General features: G+C 44.6%; 1 long non-coding RNA gene across 3 annotated transcripts; it reads right to left on the reverse strand.

Moving 5' to 3' along the window:
• Positions 1 to 452: 452 nt before the first annotated feature.
• Positions 453 to 4,633, reverse strand: LOC113947056. 3 transcript variants are annotated; one of them, XR_003527629.1, is made up of 5 exons: positions 4,464 to 4,633; positions 3,660 to 3,725; positions 3,370 to 3,571; positions 2,234 to 2,525; positions 453 to 1,015 (listed from the first exon to the last, which is right to left on the reverse strand). It is a non-coding gene; the product is annotated as an uncharacterized LOC113947056 (long non-coding RNA). The 3 variants fall into 3 exon arrangements; XR_003527628.1 differs by having other exon boundaries at positions 3,660 to 4,633; XR_003527627.1 differs by lacking the exons at positions 3,660 to 3,725; positions 4,464 to 4,633 and having other exon boundaries at positions 3,370 to 3,653.
• Positions 4,634 to 19,797: the final 15,164 nt, after the last annotated feature.

Consider the following 19,797-nt stretch of genomic DNA (forward strand, 5'->3'; position numbering starts at 1 on the left):
GCACAGGGTGTTCCTGGAGCCTTGGGACAGCAGAAGGCAGGACTGAGCACTGCTGGAACTGAGTTCTGGAACTCATTACCTTGCAGGATGATGTTTTACTTCTATCCCAATGCTTTCTGCTAAAACAGTTCCTCTCTCTCCATGCACCAGGACTCAGCCTGGAAAGAACCACAGGTGAGCAGCAGGGCTTGGGGCTCAGAGCATCCTGCTCCACCTCAGCTGTGTGGGATGTGAAGGGGCAGCCTCATGGAAGGGGTTGGAAAACATGAGCTAGCACTCCTGTCAGGCTCTGCCTCTTCCTCAGAACCTAACTGGAACCACAAGGATGCAGTGAAAGAAAACCAAAAACCAACCAAACCTGCTTTGGAAGATTTTAAAGAACAGCACGAACTAAAAAAGCAGCTGCCGAAATGGATTTCCATTATTAAAAATCAGCACTGATGAGAGCCATCTTAGATCAAATAATTTATTTAGTAATTCCATGTAAACACTTCAGATTTACTAGCAAATACAATGCTTGCTGTTCTTTTAAATAGATCATTCAAAAAATAAGAATCTATTATTAATGGCAGGTTGACTAGAGATCTCCATACTACTGTACAATAAGGAATTGGTTTTCTAATGGATTTAACATCTCGATTTTTCTCGTTCTGCGTTTGCTTTACACAAAGCCCAAAGGACACAGGTTTGAACTGCTCCCTGACGATGTCACTGCGGGCCCGGGGTGTTTTTGGGGAAGGTCCGCTGGCAACTCCTCCCATCCTGGCATTGGTGTGAGCTGATGTGAGGGTGGGATGGCAGAGCTCGCGTGAACACTGTTCACAAACACGCCTTTTCAGTCAGAAAACAGACAGGGAACGGTGGAGAACTTCTCTTTGGGATGTCTAAAAGCAACGAACTCCATCGTTGGTTTTTACTTATCAACACAGCAGTACACATACACGTATCCACAGTCTGGAAAAGCATCCTATGAGCTGGAGAAAGCAGTGGTTCTGAGCCTTGGTACACCAGTGCACTAAAACCAAAAGAATGATACCTTCTTACATAGTCAAATGAAAAATAAATATCTTTATTTTCTGCCTACTTTATTTCAGTTTTCAAATAAATTTTTTTAAAATAAATCTGTACAAAGTATACTGTTACAGTATATATTCATAAGTGAACTGAAATGCCTAAGTGTAACAACACTACAGGAAAGCAGTATAGATTGGCACATCTCTAATCAAGATTAACTTTTACACTCCAAAAAAATACCAACGCCTGTGAAAACCCTCGAGATATTTTTGGTATTTTTAGGCAAGTTGCATTGCAAACACGTGACAGACCAATTCTCCCCTGCCTTGGAAAGCAAATCACTTCTCATGGTTCTCAGAGAACATCTTTATGATGCTAAAGGGACACCATCAGGAGAAAAGAGAGAGAGAGACTTAAACTTTCAAAAAAAAAAAAAGGAAAAACTTTGGTCAAAAACTGTCAGGTTTTAGTCTTTGTGCAGTTTTGCCCACGTGCCCGAGTTCCGACGGCGGCCGGTGCCGGGAACGGCGGGACTGTGGGAACACCGGGACTGCGGAGACCCCTCGGAGCGGCCGGAGCTCCACCCCTGCCCGGCCGCAGGGATGAAGGATGCGGCATTCCCAGCGGCGGGAATGCTCCGGCCAGGGACCCAAAGCCTCAGGAGAGGAGCTGTTCCCCTTGTGATCCAAAAGGAATTAACACACGCGCACTGGGGCTGCGTTTTGCTTCCCCCCTCCAAAAAAAAAAACAAAACCCCACAACAACCCAAGAATCTAAAATTGATCTGACAGTGTCCCTTTGCTCAAAATAAAGACTTCCGTGCCATAGAGAGCAGGTACTGAAGTGAACTTGTTCACAGGGTGGAAGAGCCAAGTACATCTCAAAATTCAAGTTTTCAAATCCAACTGCAGTTTTTAGGTTCATGAGCTCTCAAAACCTCCTAATATTTCATGAAATAATTCCCAACCGGGAACTGGGGATAAATATTACAGATTAAGAGCGAGAGTTTTCTCTGTTAATCTTTCCAATGATATATTCACTCAATGTTTACATGCTGAAAGTTAATCTTACATTAGAATGTAATTGGCTGCAACATAAACCTATAAATAAATCAACTACCATAGATTAAACTCTGTTAAATATTTCTAAGTTAATAAAATATTGACAGTATTATAAAATTACAGTATTTACAATAAGAAAAATCTAGACTAATATATACCTTTAACAGATCTCTTCTCCAATTTGGGATTGCAACGGAATTATGAATATATGAACAATTTATTAGAAAGTTGCATTGCAATTATCATGTTTTCCATTAGAGCTAGAGAGGGTGAGCTATCACTGCCTTTGGAAAAAAACAAAAAGTGACTTCTGATGGTGGGGTGTAGCTTTTGAGTACCAAACTGGTAACAGGAGTCCTCCGCAAGACGTCTGAAGATAAGGTAGGACCAGCCTCAACTGCTCAGATTAAGGTTGTATTACAGAACTGCCAGCAATCAGAACCACCCAGGCTGCAAAAGGGGAGGAAAGGTAGTTTTCAGCTCAAAGTGCACAGCTGGAAGGGCTCCCCTCATTCTGGACTCCAACTAAGGCTGCAGGAGCTTCAGGAACAGCACAACCCTCAGCTTGGGCTTCATGAGGAGGAAACGAGCCACGGTGCTCCTTAAAGGGACATGGTTGGGCTGCAGCTATGCCAAAAACACCCCTGACAACCACACACTATAAAACCTGGATGTTTGAGACCCTCTTTGACTTGCTTTTTTGTGAGGTTACCTTTTTGTGGGGTCAGGGATGGGTTTGTTTTTTTTTTTTTTTTTTTTTTCATTTTGTTTGCCTGGGAGAAAAAAAATTGGCTGGGACCATGCAGTCAATTCATTTTCTATCCCTCACCAGCTTCTCTGTTTCTGGTGTATTAGCAAAATGCTGCTGTGTTGGGGTGGCAAACACTTGTGGGGAAAGAGGCTTCAATACTCACTCCCAAGTCTATTTGTCTTGGGATAAACCAAAAGTGATTCCCATCCTTACAAATCACCAGCTGCTTTTGGGGTCCCAGACACCCAGCAATGTCCTTTTAAGGATCAGAACTTTCACCTGCCCTTTCTCCCAGCCTTGGAGGGAGAGTTTACAATGAGTTTAGGAAGGGCCATGTTCACATCCTTTCCCTCCTCCCCGTGTCACGTTTGCTTTCCAGAAAAAAAAAAGGAGGGGGGGGGGAAATAATTTCCAAACTCCTTTCCCGCCCTTCCCTCCCCCAGTCCTGCTCACTGTAAACCAGAAATGGCAGTTTTTAGTGTACATTTTGGGATCAAATTATTTTCTCAGCCCCAAGCCTGAAGATGCTTGTGAGAGACCTACCCGCAGGCTTCGGAGAGGAGGAGCAATTTGGGCATTTGCAGGGGTTTCTACCACTTCCCGTGGTGGGCAGGAGGGAACACCTCTGTCCTTAAAAGCAGGATTTAAAATGGTAAAAGAATAATTTGTAAACTCGGGTCTACGTTACCAACAGAAGGCTCTAGGTCCTGCGGGCTCCAGTTCCCAGAGATGCAGAGCAGGAAAACTAGAAAGAGAACTCGGTACCTTTCAATCACCTGCTGGGTTGTACTGGGGGAGGAGTGGGGAACGAGAGAGACAAAATGCCAACTGACCTTATAAACAAAGGTATGTTTAGGGCTTCTGGTTTCAGGAATAAACCGATATTTACTGGTAAAAGTCTGCCAAAAAACAAAAACAGAAACACAGGATTACTGGTAAATATTGGTTTATATGGAGAAGTTCTTTTAAAAAAAAATAAAAAGTAAAAAAATAAAAAAGATGTCATCGTGCTCCTGATCTCCACGTGCTCCCAGGCAGGAGGCCAGAACCGCCCCATGGCATCCCTGGCACCCGGACACCTCAAACCAGAAGCCTTGTGTTGAGAGGAAAGTCCTGTTTCTTTCCTTTACTCCCCTTAAACTACGTGTTTCTGGATTCCCCCCTCCCTCCTCCGCAAGGCTGGTCCTATGGGGGTTTGGCTCAGGAGATGGGAAGTCTTCTTCCAAAAGCACTTGGAAGTGAATTTGTACATAATATGGTATCTCAGCACTAAGGCTGCTGGGGCCTGAGCCTGCGCTGCTCCCCGAGATACCATAAAATATACAAGACTGAGTGTATATTTTAAATAAAGCATTTTCTTGTAAGTGGCATAAACCCATTCATTTTATTTACATGCTTATTTATTTCCAAAAATAGAGTTGGTCCACATTGGACAAGAGAAATCAAGAAGCCATACAGTAGAAGAGTTAAAAGTCCAACATTTAACCAAAGTACAATGAAATTCCAGAAGTCTGTGGCTGACTTGAACCACAGAAACATACACATGAGCCACACAGACATTTGTACATAGAGCATTATATTACCAATAATATTTGCAAACATGAGGTCAAGATGGCTAAAAACCCAGCAGGACTGACCCGAGGGTCCTGGCTGAACAGAAGCGGGTGCTGAGGGGCCGTCGCTGCTGTGGGGAAACACAACTCTTCAGAGATTTTGTTTCACTTTTGGCTTTTTCTTTAACTGAGAAAGTCCTAATTTTTCTGCCCTGGGGATCCAAATTGAGGACACGGTGAAAGCCAACCCCATGGAGCTCCCTAAATGCCCAGCTTGGTGCCGGGGGCTTGGACCTGCGGAACCCCGGCTGTGCCGGGGCTGAGCCCCGCCGGGAGGGCAAACCCCTGCCCTCTGCTACTTGGCCTGAAAGATCACCTGGAAAAGAAAAAAATCGGGATCTATACCCTTGTGGTGTGCTGAGGGGTGTATGAAAAAGGCCTGGATAGGGTTTTGTCTTGAAAACAAGGATTTCCCTCCCTTGCCGTGGGCAATTTTTTGGCATTAGTTATTCCAGTCCTGCCTACCTTTTCTGGAAGACCACAAATATCCTAGAGGATGTTGCACTGGACAGATGAGAGAATAACTGCTTTACATTTTAAAAAAAAAAAAAAAAGGTTGGAGAATGGACAGCAGAAGAAAAAAAAAAACAACCAAATGGAAAAGATGCCTTATCTCTGCATGATGGCCCAGTTTGTCTGGGTATTTCCATGGACCTCACCATGATAATATCTCAGTGCCTCCAAAGAATGGAAAAATAGATTTAAATCTGTATTTTCTCCTGCAGAGAATCACAGCAAGTAAAAGGGGGAAGACAGTTGTAGCACTCCTGGTATTTCTACAAACCACCTGCTACATGGGGTAGAACCACAAGGAAAGGGTATAAATTAAGTTTTCCTTTTTCAAGTCATCTTTGACACTCACGATATTAAGCCTAGTCCAACGTGAATGCTAGTACAGAGCTAATACAGAATACCAACAGATAATTATCGGTACCTAACAGGATTTAAGGGTGAGTATACTCAGTACATTTAGGAGGAAACACTGTCACCAAAACGCCAGAGCTCTGACAGCAGTTACACAAAGCAGCCGTGCCGGTCTCTACGAGGACGGAGCCTTTAGCACGAGTCACTATGATCATCTGAGCCTGTGACAACTTGATCTTCTGGTTTGTTTTCTAATCTCAGATGTGAAATAACACTTTAAAACAGAGATGGGCCCGACCCTGTGCAGTTGGGCACGTACAACACTCCCCACTGAAAACCCAAAGCCCAAATTCCTAAAGAGAGAGCACGAGAAATTGTTTTCTTACATCAAATAACTATCATGCAAGCGATACCACGACAGTTTTATATTGAGTACTTCAAAGTCAGCAGGTATAATTTAACTAGAAGTGAGCAATCTAAGGAATTTCTAGAGAGTAGGGACAAAGGTTGTGCCGGTGACAACCACCCGAGATGACCAGGGAGAACAGCACAGGGACACTGTGGGGGTGTAATGAGATGTGGTACAGGCTCGGCTCAGCAGCCTCACAGACCTGGGATAGGCAGGATTCCTGTGGCACGCTACACACCTTCACTTCATTTGCTCTGCTAACAGAGTGTGATATTCTTCAATTTTGCAGCTCACTTACAGCCTAGCAATACTGGTGGAGCATTAAAAATTGCTTTTCCCACCCCCCTTACCTGCTGCCTCACATTTCCCAGGATCAGCCCCACTGCTGTATGCTCACAGCACAGCCAGACATTATCATGCTCTTCTTAATTTTCCAGCCATGGCCAGGCTGGAGTCACTTTTCCAATATAACCCAACCACTCTGCTCCATCAGCTGCTAATTGTTGTCTTTAAACATGAACTCTGACCAAAAGCCTCATGGTACCTGCAGTAAACCTGCTCCTGTTGCAAACTCCAACAACTTATCAAACACTCACTCTCTAGTACCCTGATCTACTGGAGACAGGGAAGGTGGGAGAAGCCAGAGTATTTGTCATGCCTTCTAGACTTTTAAGAAGCCTAAAATTAAGCCAGAGCAGCAAAAGATGGCTCTGGCTGAGACCAGCTACCTGTGGGTCCTCCAGGGTCTCTTGGGAAGGGAGGCAACACAGGTCTGCATAAGAACACACACCAGCAACTCTCTCGCAAGGAAAAGACCTGGAAGATGCCGTCCAGGCCTCTCTCCCTGCTCCTTCCCTTTCTGCCCATCATCAAAACCAAAACCTTTTAGGATTTTTCTTGGTCAAAACAGAACTAAACAGAACTTATCCACAACATCAACTGCTGAGGCACGTTCTGGGATCTGGCAGACCTGCAAGTCCAGCTCAGGGCAGGAATTTGAACTGGGGGTGTTGCATTACAGGACAAATCCAGATCCCATGCTACCCAGTATTCTGGGCTTGTTTCTCCCCTTTGCCCAACCAGACATTGCAGCCTGGACCTAGTTGTGTCCACCAGAAAAGTTTAATGAAAATCAACCATCCACCACTCAGCAACTTTGGGTTTAATGAAACCATGGAAGGAAGCTCATTTGCTCAGAGGCTGAAGATGCAGACTTGGAGGCCTTTGATCACCTTCTCCAACCAGACTAGACAACTGATCAACATCAACTGCAACCAAAGAAGGACTCTGTGATATTTCTCTTCTCATTAGAAGCACATTTTTTAATGCCTTCTTGGAAGCACTTGATAAAAACCTTTTAAAACGCTCAAATAAAGATCAGTTCATTCTTCACCTCCTGCTATTTGTCAGCGCGTCCAAAGATTCTGGTAGATGGCCCAGAAAACAAGATTGATCACAGAATCAAAGAATGGTTTGGTTGGAATGGACCCTCAAAGACCACCTGGTCCAACCCCTTTCTTTGCAGAAATTATGTTCCTTTCCACCTCTCACACACTGAAGAGTTACAGCGTTTCAGCTTCTCCTTCTCAAACCAGAGTTCGGGGGTGCTGATCTGTAACTCCCAGTGCCCCCATTAATACTTTAATTAAAAAAAAATAATAAGTCAACATTAGAATGTTATCTAGTCATGGAGAATACTAAGCTGTTTTTTGACAGCACTATTTTTGCTAGTACCTTTGGTGTTTCATTCCCAAGCTCTTTTAAAACCTGTTGCTCTTCCACTTGAATTTCCTACTTTGCTCCAGCATCTCCACCTCAAACACCTGAGTTTCAGAGGGAGGCTCCTTATCTTTACTACCCAAAGGGACTGGGTGAGGGCAGGTTCTCAAACTTGCTCCTGAATGACATGGGGAAGTCACTTCAGCAGCATGAACTAGTGCAGGAAATGAACTGTGTCTTCAGTCCTGCACGCTCAGATTTTCTCCCCAGCCCTCTCTCTGATGTCCTTCAGACAAGATTCACTCCTCCAGGCCCCCTGCTCTGCAGAGCCCCTTCAAAACTGCTTTATTTCCAGATCATGGTTACCTGCCCTACTCCATGGCTCTTATAGTCTGTTCCTCAAGACCTGGACTTCTGTCCTTAGTCCCTTTCTTATAAATATTTTTAAAAACTGTTTTACTTTGCTCCTTCATGACAGAGTTCTGTCTCACCTGGATGCCTGTAACCTTTCCAGGTATCTACAGGGCTGCCTTGACAAGTCCAAGGATGTTATTTTCTGATTTTCTCCCCTGCAATATTTTGTAACACAAGTAATTTTTTTTAGTCCACCACCTTCTACTCCTGAGGATACTGAACCTGTGCTGTGGTCCTTGCTACTTAACAACTCAACAGTAAATGTATCTTGAACCAGTTCTTATGTCTTAGTCCTAAAGCAAGGCTTACTCTAGACCAGGCTGTTGCAAGACATGATCCTTTAAGTAAATTGAGATGTTTGCTCACCAAAATGTTACCCAGCTCCTTCCCAAACAATCTGTGACAGCATGGTCATAATGGAATTTACTTTTTCTTACAGGTTTATGAAGATGCATGAGCCTTAGTTTTCTTCCAAGCCCCATGAAATCCACAACTTCCTTCTGGAATAGAAAACTTCTAATACCTCCGTGTCATTAAAATATAGAATTTATATCCAACATACATGCGGCTGTTTGGTCATCACTACTCCAATTTCCTCTCAGATTTTACAGCAAATTTTAGATGTAGTGTTCCTCCCTTATGGCCCAGCACACCTGCTCAGTACAGTGTGATGGCAGGTAATGCAGTATCTTATTGATTTTCATCACCCCCACCATGTTTCAATCAGACCAGCTGTGCCAAGATCTTTTTTCCCCACCGAGCAGTCTACAACAACTATTTTTGTCTCATGTTTCCACACAGACATGCCCATCCCTTAGTCCAGCCCACAGCCTGGCAGCTGGTTGTCCCTCCTGTGCACACAACTCTGCCCTCAACCTCCACGTACCCCACACTGAACAGCCCCGACAGCCTCAGCCTCCCACCAGCGCTGTGTTCAGTCCATCCTCCCAAAACCCTGCCCACTTCCCATGCCACCAGTCAAGGGACACCTTGGCTGAAGTGAAAACCAGCACATGCTGTGAAGTTGTGGCTCTTCACCTGCTTGTCACATCCTTTTCCCAGGCACACCCTAAGACTTCAGGAAGAGGTACCGCCATGTCCGAAATTCTATCTTCTTCCCAGGCTCCCAAATTTAGCGTCCCAGGTAACTCAGCTTCAGGAATGACAGCCCCAGGCTTGCCCCAAGCACTCTGACACCTTCCAGGACCTACTTGTCCACTCGAGAGGCAAATGAGCAGATGGATCTCCTCATCATCAGGAGCCTGCATGTCCCACCAACAAATCCTCTGCCATTCAAACCTCCCACAGCTGCTTCCCCAGCTTCTGGAGGCATCTCCAGAACACAAAACAACTCCTCAACCAAGCCTTTAGTCATAAATCGCTCCTTTAATCCCGTCCAGTTCCAAGTCTCCACAAGTACAAGGCAAGGCAGCCAGTGCCATGGTGGGAATGGACCCTGACCATCTGCAGAGGATTTGATGCCATCTCCTCCCCACCAGCTCAGCCAGCTCAGCAGTTCTGGCCTCAGGATGCTTTCTGGAGCCTGGAGCGTCTCCACTTGTTGCTCTGTGTAGTATTTTATCAGCAGATAATCACTGGTAAAGCATGTCCTCTCTGCACTCTTGTGTGCAGTTCCTAGTGCAATTAAGCCAATGTATTTCAATTCCCATAATTAAGCAAAGAATTTTGCTTTATGACCATATAAAGTCCAACCTTTAAACTAAAAATAGACTGACCGTTAACGGATTCTTTTTTTTTTAATTACTTTAAACCACCAATTAGAGACTTTCATTGGACAAGATAAGTTACATACGGCCTTGGAAAAGCCTGCCAGGACTCATTTTCCAGGACTTTTATTGACAGGTGCAGCTCAGAAGCCAATTTTTTTTTTTTTTTTAAAAGATGGAATGAGCCTCTGAATACAGCAGACCTATCCACAAACCAAACTGTTTGCATGCATGAAAGCAGAGACGACTTTGGCATGAATTTGCAGTGCTTAGTTCAGAGTTATTAATGAGAGAAAATAATTCAAAGCCTCTAGTCCCTACTTTGCTCAGACCTGCCTGGTTGCCCTTCAGCAGCCCCTGGCAACGGTGATCCTACTGCCATTTATTATTTAAATAAAACAATCTTTTTAATAAAAAGAAATTCTGACCCCATTTAAACTCTGTACCTGACCAGACACTGGCTTCTTTCCTTCACCTCTGCTGCTGCTCACACAACATTATTCTTAAGCTGACCTGCCCACACAGCTCCTGATAAGCCAATGCTACATTGCCAGCTCTCCTCAGCATCACTCGAGTGGGAGGTTTAAATACCAGATTTCACAAAATCCTTTCTCCATGATTCCTAGCCCTGGCATTTCCTGAAATATTGACAGATCAGTTCGCCCGAAAGTGAGACAGGTGGACCTGCTTCTGCTGGACTGACACAGAGAGAGGAGCTGGTCCCTGAAATCCCAGTGCTCGCCTCTCAACCCTCACATTAGTTCTGAGGAGCCTGGATGGGCTGATGCTGATGTGCCAGTGCAGACTCACCCCCCAGGAGCTGCTGGTCTCAGCTCCTCTGCCCATAAGGAACCTGAGCAAAAGGCAAGCACAGGCAGGTCCCAAATCTCAGGAGACTGCGGGCAACAAAGCCATCAGCCTGCACTGCACTGCTGTGCAACCGGGATGGAGCACGGAGAAATAAAACATATTCCCCAGGGAGACACTAGAGCAAGCCCAGCCCAGGGGAGAGAGACACCCTTAAATAGCAGTGCTGCTCCCCAATGTCCTAACAGACAGGTTCCTGCCTGATGCACAACCACTGTCCTGCCTTTCTACCCAGAGTGAGAGCAAAACCTGCCAAACCTCTAATATCCCAGCTGGAGGGCACTGCAGACACCATGGGCAGCCAGCGGTTTGGGCCTGAGTTGCACATCCAAGACATTCACCAGCAATGGAAAAACCACCCCTGCTCATTTACTGACCCTCAGCTCCCAGCAACAGAAACTACCCAGGCACGTATGATACAGATCCTCCTCTCAGCACCGGCCACATCAGCACAGTGGTGCCACAGAGGAGCTCAAACCATGCCCGTGGGGGTCACCCCACAGCAGAGCCCCTGCAGCGCCCTGTGCCACTGCTGGGCCCTGCATTGGTCCAGGGGGATGATGATGATGATGATGTCTGAGAGCCCAGGCTCGGCTCCCAGACCTTCCTGCAAGAATGACAGTGCCACCTCTGCACCCTGAGGTGCATCAGTGACACGTGATCTCTTGCACCAGGATGTTCACTCACTGGGGCAGTCGCAGTCTCTGCACCATGTCCAGTATCAAATCCAAACCCACTGGGGTCAACATGGCCACGGGGCTTCAGATGCAACATGCAAGCCACCTTTACCAGCAACTCTCTATAGAAATCAACATCATGCCTGGGATGACATTTCAACATGAGGAGGTTTTTCCCAGAAAAGCTGTCTAAGTCTCTCCAAGACATGCACTTGCCATCCCAGTGGCACGCAGAGGACAGGTCCCACAACAGCCTCCTCCCTCCAAGGTCTTGCTAGTCATCCTTTCTCACTGCAGAAGTAAATCCACACCTCTCACCTCTCAGATCTCTGACAGAAAGAATGAAGCTTTTTTTTTCTTGGCCTCCTGCATATTTCAAGATAGTGTTTCAAGAAAAAAACGCTTCAGCACCACAGCCCAGGAGGCTCAACACAAACTCCCACAGCTGGTGTTGCAGCCAGTCCCCTTTGCACTTCAGTCTGCTATGTGGCCTAAGACTCAGAAAGGGCTAAGATGTTTATTTTTGCAAAGCTAACATCAGGATGGACAGCAAACCAACTGATGACCAGCAAACCCAAGGAATCATCTGAGTTAAGACAGAATTCTCTGCTGGGGAGATCCAGCAGATTTCCACTCAAACCAAGCGCTTTCCCAGCTGATGGCTGACGCAGAAAGGATCATGTCATGAACCTAAGGCTCAAGAAAAGGTGCAGAAGTGGCCAGGCCATCCACCCAGGCAGTCTCCTGTTTTACCTGGGGCCATGTCTTCAGAGCCATCAGCACAGCCAGAGCCACGTTTGACAGCAAAGCAGTCCCTGCTTAGCACTGGACAGTCACATTATCTATGTTTTGGATGTTTTAATCTCTAGCTTGGTCTGATGAATTTACACCCACTGGTTGGTAGATCTTCTCTTTTGTCTCAGTTAAACCCAAACCAGATCAAGTCCTGTGCTCCACGACAAACCCAAGCTATGTCACACAGGAACAGAACTTCACAGAAGAACCGCCCGCCCAACATGGGCTGCAGAGCTACTGCAGACGCTGCCACGGCCCTGGGGACATCCAGCACAGAGTCCTGGTCACCCAAAATGAGACAACACCCGCACACAGGCAAAATCTACAGGGCTCCATCTTGGCTGGCCATGGTGCCTTCCAGAGCAAAAGGCTCAGGACCAGGTCCCCCCTCCAGGAGAAGGAGCACCACCAGCAGTATCGATCTGCAGAGGGACAGTGAAACGTTGTTTGGGGATATCCAGCCATTCACTCTGTCTTGTTTTAATCACTCAACATTCAAAAGACAGATAGCGGGGCCAGAAATCCTATATCTTTATCTTTTCTCACTTAATCTCCAGCTGAGGTTTTTCCATGAAAGCATGTCTCATTCCTCGCTATGTGACTTCTACTCTCTCTCTTCTGTGATATTTTGCCTCAAATGCGCTACAGAGCTGGTTACTACTTTTGTAGAGGCAGGAGTGGCATGCTCCAACTTTCCCAAAACACACGACTGCTCAGCTGGCTTCAGACACAGAACTGCAGAAGTGGGACCAGCAGAACTACCCCAGCTACCCCGTGATCCCCTGGCACCAGCTGCCCGACACCCCTCAGCTCCCTGTGGCAAAGGCTCTGCCAGAGCCTCTGCCATTGGGATCTTATGGGCTTCTCCAAGTGCCACCCCCACCCTCAGCACCCATGCAGATGCTGAGGCACTCAAACACCAGTGCAGGTGCACCTTGGCCGTTCACCTCTGCCAGCCCCAACCTTCCTGCCTTGCTCCAAAAGCCTTTTCCCACCCTCCATACAGACAACTCCTCATCTGCTGTGACTGCTGGGAGCTTCCCCCCTCGGACAAACTCTTTTCACCTGTCTTGGTGCCTGCCCTGAGTCTGCCGGCTCAGAAAATGCCTTTGTTAATGACAAAGCAACACACCTGCCCAAAGCAAACCCACTCATCCTTTCCCTTCCAATGCACTCCTCCAGCAGCCACTTCTACACCATCCAAATTGCAGCAAAATATCCAGAATGCCTTTGGAGATGTAACGCTCTGAACCCCTAAAATTGGATGATTTGGCCTTTACTCCTCTCTGTTATCTGCAGCTGCTCTGCACTAACAACACCCAACACACCACCAGTAAAGCCTTGTGGCCCACTTGTATTTCACAAGGAGTAGGTTGCATTTTGGACTCCTGTGTGAGCTGCCCTTCCCCCAGACTGCAGTGCTGCTAAAACACAGTCTCGTCAGGAACTGAAATGCTTTGGAAAGATAAAAAGTGAAAAAGAAGGATAGGCAGGCTAAGAGGAACTCCCAGAGCGGACCTGGGACCATCTGGCACGAGCGGTGTGGGAGGAGGGAAGCAGCCTATCTGATGGGAGCAGGGCAGGCAGCCCAACTCCAGTAGCAGAGCTTCCAGAGCTGCCACATGAGAGGAGCATCCTTGAGAGGAGCATCCTTCCTGAACCATCGGCCTGTCACCCTCAGCCATCCCTACACAGAGAGATTCCACTTCAAAAAAAAAAAACCAAAAAACAGAAGCCATGAACTTCAGGCCCAACAATTAGGCTCTGGGTAAAACAGGTTTTTAACAAAGGTTATATTTTTGGAAGTCCATTTAAATTAACCTTAACTAGCTTTAAACTCTATATACGTATCTCCTTGCCACGCTCACAACCCACGCACATTTCGCGGTGCCAACGAGCTAAATCATGTGCAAGCGAGCAGAGTAAAAGGAACCACAGGTTTGAAAAAAACTCTGGGCTGAAACTCTTCTTTCATTGTTGCAAGCAGCACAGGAGATGGCAACAGCAGAAGGAATCAGGAATAAAAATGGAACTTCGCTTGTTTACCTCGTCGGTTTTGTCAAAACATTGTGACAACACTCTGCGTGCAGCCCTCTCTGTTCTGCCACCAAAAATTAAGAGCCCTTCACCTGTCTTCACGCATTACAGGAGAAAGCCAAGAAGAGTAAAACTTTTAGGGAGAGAAATGAGTGTGCAAAAAGTACAAAACCCAGCACGAGAACTTCAAACTACACTGGGCTCCTCTTCCAGACAGTCCAGAAACCACCACGCACAGCGACCCTCCAGCTACACAGGCTGAGTTAACAAGGAGCAGGCGGCCTAACGAAGGAGGGGAGGAAGAAAATAAAAGGAAAGTTTGGGTAAGCCTAGCAAAAAGCAAAGGAAAAAAAAAAGTTAAAAAAAAAAAGAAAGAAAACAAAATATGTAAATCGGGATTTCAAAAGTCCTTGACAGTGTGATTTTAACAAACTCCCAGCGCTCCAGGCAGAGCCCTTCCTCTCCAAAAGCCATTCAATCCAGTAGGAAGCAGCAGGTTTCTGAAGGAGCAAATTGCACAGCTGTGGAAGAATTTGCCTTCCCTGCCTTCTTTCCAACTCACCTAAGAGAAACTCGCTTTCTACCCGTCGGATTAGCAAGACCGAGGAAATTGGTTGGTTCTAGTTACACTTTGAGTTTTCGTGTTTGACGAGAGCCCCCTGAAATGTAAACCTGTTTTAGCATTCTTGTACATTAATGTCATTGTTCTCCCTGCTGGCTCCCACAACTTCTGCCACAGACAAGTCAATCAGATTTGGTATATGCCCGGGGGACGGGGGAAGGGGAGGGCTGGGTTTAAAGCAAACAAGCAACCAAAAAATAATTATGTCAGTGCTCTGCAAGGTGTTGGATCCAAACTCGGTGGATCTGCTGAAGTCTTCGATCCAAAACACTTGGCAATTTTACTTAAAAAAAACCACAACCAAACAACGAAAAAACCCAAAAAAAGTATGACCTGTTGAACTTAGAGAAAAGCAAGTGGCAGACCTTTGAGGAAGGGAGACAACACGTGCGGGTGCAAAAACGTCATGTGCCGTAGTTCACTGCCTTAGAGGAAATCAGAGTTTTACTTTGCTCGGTTTTGCTTTTTTTCTGAAGTGCCAGCGAAAGGCGCTTCCCAAAGGGGGGGGGGGCTTTACAGAGTTTACGGGTGCCAAGGTGGAAGCATGAAGTGCAGACATGCCAAAAACGTCAGGTTTGCATAAACCCTTCTGGAAAAAGTGCACCGTGGTTTTTTTTTTTTTTTTTAAGGAAAAATGCATATCTACCAAATCTCCACTGACCAGGGGCCACTTGCCCACGCAAAGTCGCATCAATTGGCAGCATCAACGCTGACATTTTTTGCCTTCTCCTTCCACCCCCCTCCCCAATTTTTTTTTTTTTCCTTGGGAGACATTCAGCGCCACTGCATTAGAACGTACAAGAAATGAAAACAGTGAGTACGACTGATATAGATCCATTGACTTTTTATTACAAATGTACTTGATCACTTGGCTTCAAAAAAGTTTAAATCAACCCCTATTTTCTGTACGCCAGTACAAAGTAAAATCTATTTTACAAATTAAATACCTAAAAATTTGACAAAAATATTAAAGTTTGATGGAAAAAACAGTTATAAAAATCTTAAATCCCCTTTTAAGAAGATAAGAGATAACATTCCCTCCCAACCCCCACAGTCCTGTTATACAATATTAATAGTCATTTTTTTTAGAATAGGTAGGTATGTTATATCTTGCTGTTAGCATACAAGTCACTCTAATAGCTTTATCTGTATATACTCCAGTTAGTGCATGAATGTCATCTGATTGAATATAGTCAACTATCTTTAACTGATCCCTAATTTACATTTCATAGCTTGCATAGTTTGAAGGGACAAAGGTTACACTACAGCTAATCATAAAAAAAGGTGGTTACAGTGCTATTTTTAAAGGCAACAAAGTAATTGCTCCCAAAAAAAAACCAAACCCAACCCAAACCAAACTAAAAAAAAAGAAGTTATCGGTCGGCTCTGAGCAGGGGTTAAATCCCCGGCAGCAGCTCTGCCTGGCTCTCAGGGTGGGCTCTGCCCGTCGGGCAGCCCCTCTGCGCTTCCCACATCCCGGGACAGGCTGGGAACCGCTCTCCCGGCAGCGCTACCCCCAGCACATTTCAACCCCTGCGCGGGATACGCACAAAAAAAGTGACACTGTCAAGTATTTATTTCCTTTTTTTTTTTTTCTTTTGGTTGGTTTGTTTTTTTGTTTTTTCAGTTAAATTTTCCAATTAAAATTAATAAAAAAAAAGCAGCGCTCCGCCGCGTCCGGGGCGCGCCCGGCGGGAAGCTCGGGGCGCTCCCGACATCCCGCGGCCGGGCTCCTGCATCGGCTCCGCGCATCCCGCCCGGCCCGAACCTCGGACGGGACCCCCGGAGGGGTCGGGCCACAGTCCCCCCGGCTCCCGGGACCGCAAAGAAGAGGCAGGAATCAACAGCGGCTCGCGCTGTTTCTTTCTTTCTTTTTTTGTTTTGTTTTAATTTAAATTCTCAAAGGCAGAGCAATTTAACATTTTATTATTATTATTTTAACAAAAAAAAAAATAGAATTTGAATTCGGAGGACGTTTCTCCGTTACCATTAAACCACTTAAAGGGTGGTTGTTTCAATGGTAAATTACTTGACAGTGTCCCTTTAACTTAAAAATAAAATAATGTCAGTATTGCAATGAATTTCAAGTTTTCTTGCACGTAGTCATTATAAAGTAGCTTTTATCATGCTCTTGGACCTATTCTACAAGACATTTAAAAGCATATCATCAAGGAAAATATAAGGCATACTTCTCAGGAATTAGGTATCTTGGCACATTTGAGCATACTGTCTTTTTTTAAAACAACACATATGGTCAAATATACCTTTCTTCTTCTAACATTGAACAGGGTTTTCTGTACTTTGTTTTAAATACTGAGATATTAGAGCCTTGGTAAAGTACCGAGCACCGCCGGGAAAATAAAAATTAAAACAAAAAAAAGCAGAAAAAAAAAAAAAGAAAAAAAAGAAAACTAAAACAACCAGGAGCAAAATCCCACGAATCTTTACAGTCATTTTAGTCTTTCGTTATCATTCATCAAGTCCTTGAACATTAAAAGAAGGAAAAAAACCAAACCAAACAAAAACAAACAAAAAAACCCAACCAAAAACCAAACGAAACACGCAGAAGAAACTCCAAAAAAAAAAAAAAAAAATAAAAACAACGAGACAAAAAACTGACCACAAGTTCTCGGACACTGTTCACAGAACCGCCCGCGGGCTGTCCCAGGCTGTACTGGTTTGACTGGAACCGCGCGGCCCGTGCGCTCCTCGGGTCAGCCGGATCCTGGGCAGGATCCGGGCGGCTCGGGCGAGGAAGACCACGGGAGCAGCCTGCCTCGCTTAGCGGTGCTCCCAGGAGCCGGGAGGGACGGAAGGACACTCCGCCGGGCTCTCGCCTCGCCTGCCGCTACTTATTGCCGGGAACGCGCCGTGGAATTAACGGGGCGCCGGGGCGCGTCCGTCGGCAGCGCGACAACTTTGGGGAGGGCGGTGAACAGCAGGACCGAGACAATCAAATCAAGTAGCAAAAAAACCAAAGCAATTAAATTCCTAACTACGTCTAGCAGCATGGAGAGTGCAGTCCCGACACATCACAGTTGAAGTACAATAATCGCTGGAACTGCCCATCCAGAGCCTCCGAATCAGAAGCAGGTTATCAGACACATGTTTACATGCAATTGAGAACCATTTCAAATGTCACATTACGCACTCCGAAAAAAGCTTATTTCACTACTGGGAAATAGGAAAAGTGCACATTAAAGCAATTTTAAACATTTCCAGTGATTGTTTAAAAAGAAACAGAAACACCTCGCTACCAGCGTCTCGTGTTTAACTTTCTGTGAACACTAACAGCAAACTTCTTTCAAGGGCAATAATGCATGGTACAATGGAAACAGCTTGTTTTGACACTTACAGTACATCTCAAAAAAAAAAACCAACAAGAAAAAGGGAATTATAATTTCAACTGGGAATAAAATGACAGCAGGAAATCAAATTCTTTAAAACAAGCTTTTTTTTTTTTTTTTTTTGTTTTCTCCCCACCCTTCCAAAACTCCATCCTTTGCCCCTCGGTAAAGAAGCGCCGGCAGCTCCTGCTCGCACAGGAGCAGCTCGGCTCTACCTGGCCCCTAACTCTGCCAAGACCATTCAGCAAAATGATTGCATCCCAAAAAAACTTCCGAGTGGAACAAGATCCTAGTTTCTCTGAAATGCTCTCCCACTGAATTCCAGCCAAGGAAAGAAAAGAAAAGAAAAAAAACAAACAAAAAAAATAACAAAACTTTTGTTTTCACTGTTTAAGGCATCTTCTTTTTTTTATAACATTTTCTCTTCACTCGCAATGATGATAGTCATGCAGCAGTTTAATGATAAAAATATATTAATATTTTACTATACAGCAGCAAGAAGTTAGTCAATTAAAAGCACACCAACTTTCTTTTTTTTTTTTTTAAAAAAAAAAAAAAAAACAAAAACAAAACATAACCGGAAAACAACAAAGACAACCTGTAAAAGTCTATTATTATTCTCATCATATTATTACAAACAATTTCAATTTGGAGAACACACCTGGACACATTTTAGTGTTCTGACAAATCTGCGTCTCCCTAGCCTAGGCTTGGAGCAGAGCTGGGACGGGGAGGGCAGGGCACGGCCAGGTATGTAGCCAGTAATAACTAGCACCACAGCTACATGGAAATCCGTTACGGACACACACCGGCTTGGCTTTCACTGTCCAACCAAACTCCGACCCCCATGGCTCAGTGGGATCACACTGCACTGCTTCCTAACAGGCCTGCGGGAGTTTAACAGGGATCAAAGCATCGCCCCGGACCTCTCCCGAGCTCAGGATAGTGCTAGTGCCAGTGGCGACACACGGAAAGACTCGCTACCTGCTGTCCAAAAAATAAAAACAAAAACAGGTGCACTGGAAACCGCTGCACGTCAGGTTAAAGTACTTTTAAGTACACAGAATAAAAAAAATATATTATGAACAATACAAGTACATCTCATATACACAATAATGACAATACGCCTACTCAGTTGTAAACCAAACAGGTGCAGAAAAAAAATATTACGGGAGGAAATTCTTTTACTTTTCGGTTTTTTCTCTTTCTCTCTCTCTCTCTTTTTTTTTTTCTTTTCCTCTTTTCTTTTTTTTTTTTTTTTACTATTTGAATAACTTTGGTTCAAACGTAAAAATCACAAGTTAGCAAATTTCATTTAAATGCCTTTTTTAATAATTTTTCTTCATGTTCACAGAAGTTTCACTGACCATTTTTATATGTTTAAGGTCCAGATGCAATGCATATTGTATAAAAGAGAGCACTTATTGTTTACCTTGCATGAATTAAACCTACGTACCTTTTAACTCTACAAACTTCTGCATAACATTTAGACAAAGCTCAGACACACAGCATGCCTAGCCCTCATATATATATACACATCTCTAATCACAGGTATATAGGGTGTCAAATATACTATAGTAACCTCCATGTAAGGTTCGAAATTTGGTAACAAAATGAGAAGAAAAAACTAAAAATATTATTTTACGTGTTCTAAAATATCTCTTTTTTTTTTTTTTGTGCTAAAGTCAAATGTTAGCTCAACATGAAAAGGACTTTTTTTTTTTTATATAATTCAGCAATATTATAATCTTGACCATTTTTGCAAACACTTTTAATAATAATAGCTTAAACGTGTACAAAAGTTCTCGGTTAATTAGGGAAATAAACACTCAGTTCTTTATATTTTTAATCAAGTAGGAAACACAGTTCATATATAATGT

This window comes from Corapipo altera, unplaced genomic scaffold, assembly GCF_003945725.1.
Source record: "Corapipo altera isolate COAL_440 unplaced genomic scaffold, ASM394572v1 75, whole genome shotgun sequence".
Taxonomy (NCBI): domain Eukaryota; kingdom Metazoa; phylum Chordata; class Aves; order Passeriformes; family Pipridae; genus Corapipo; species Corapipo altera.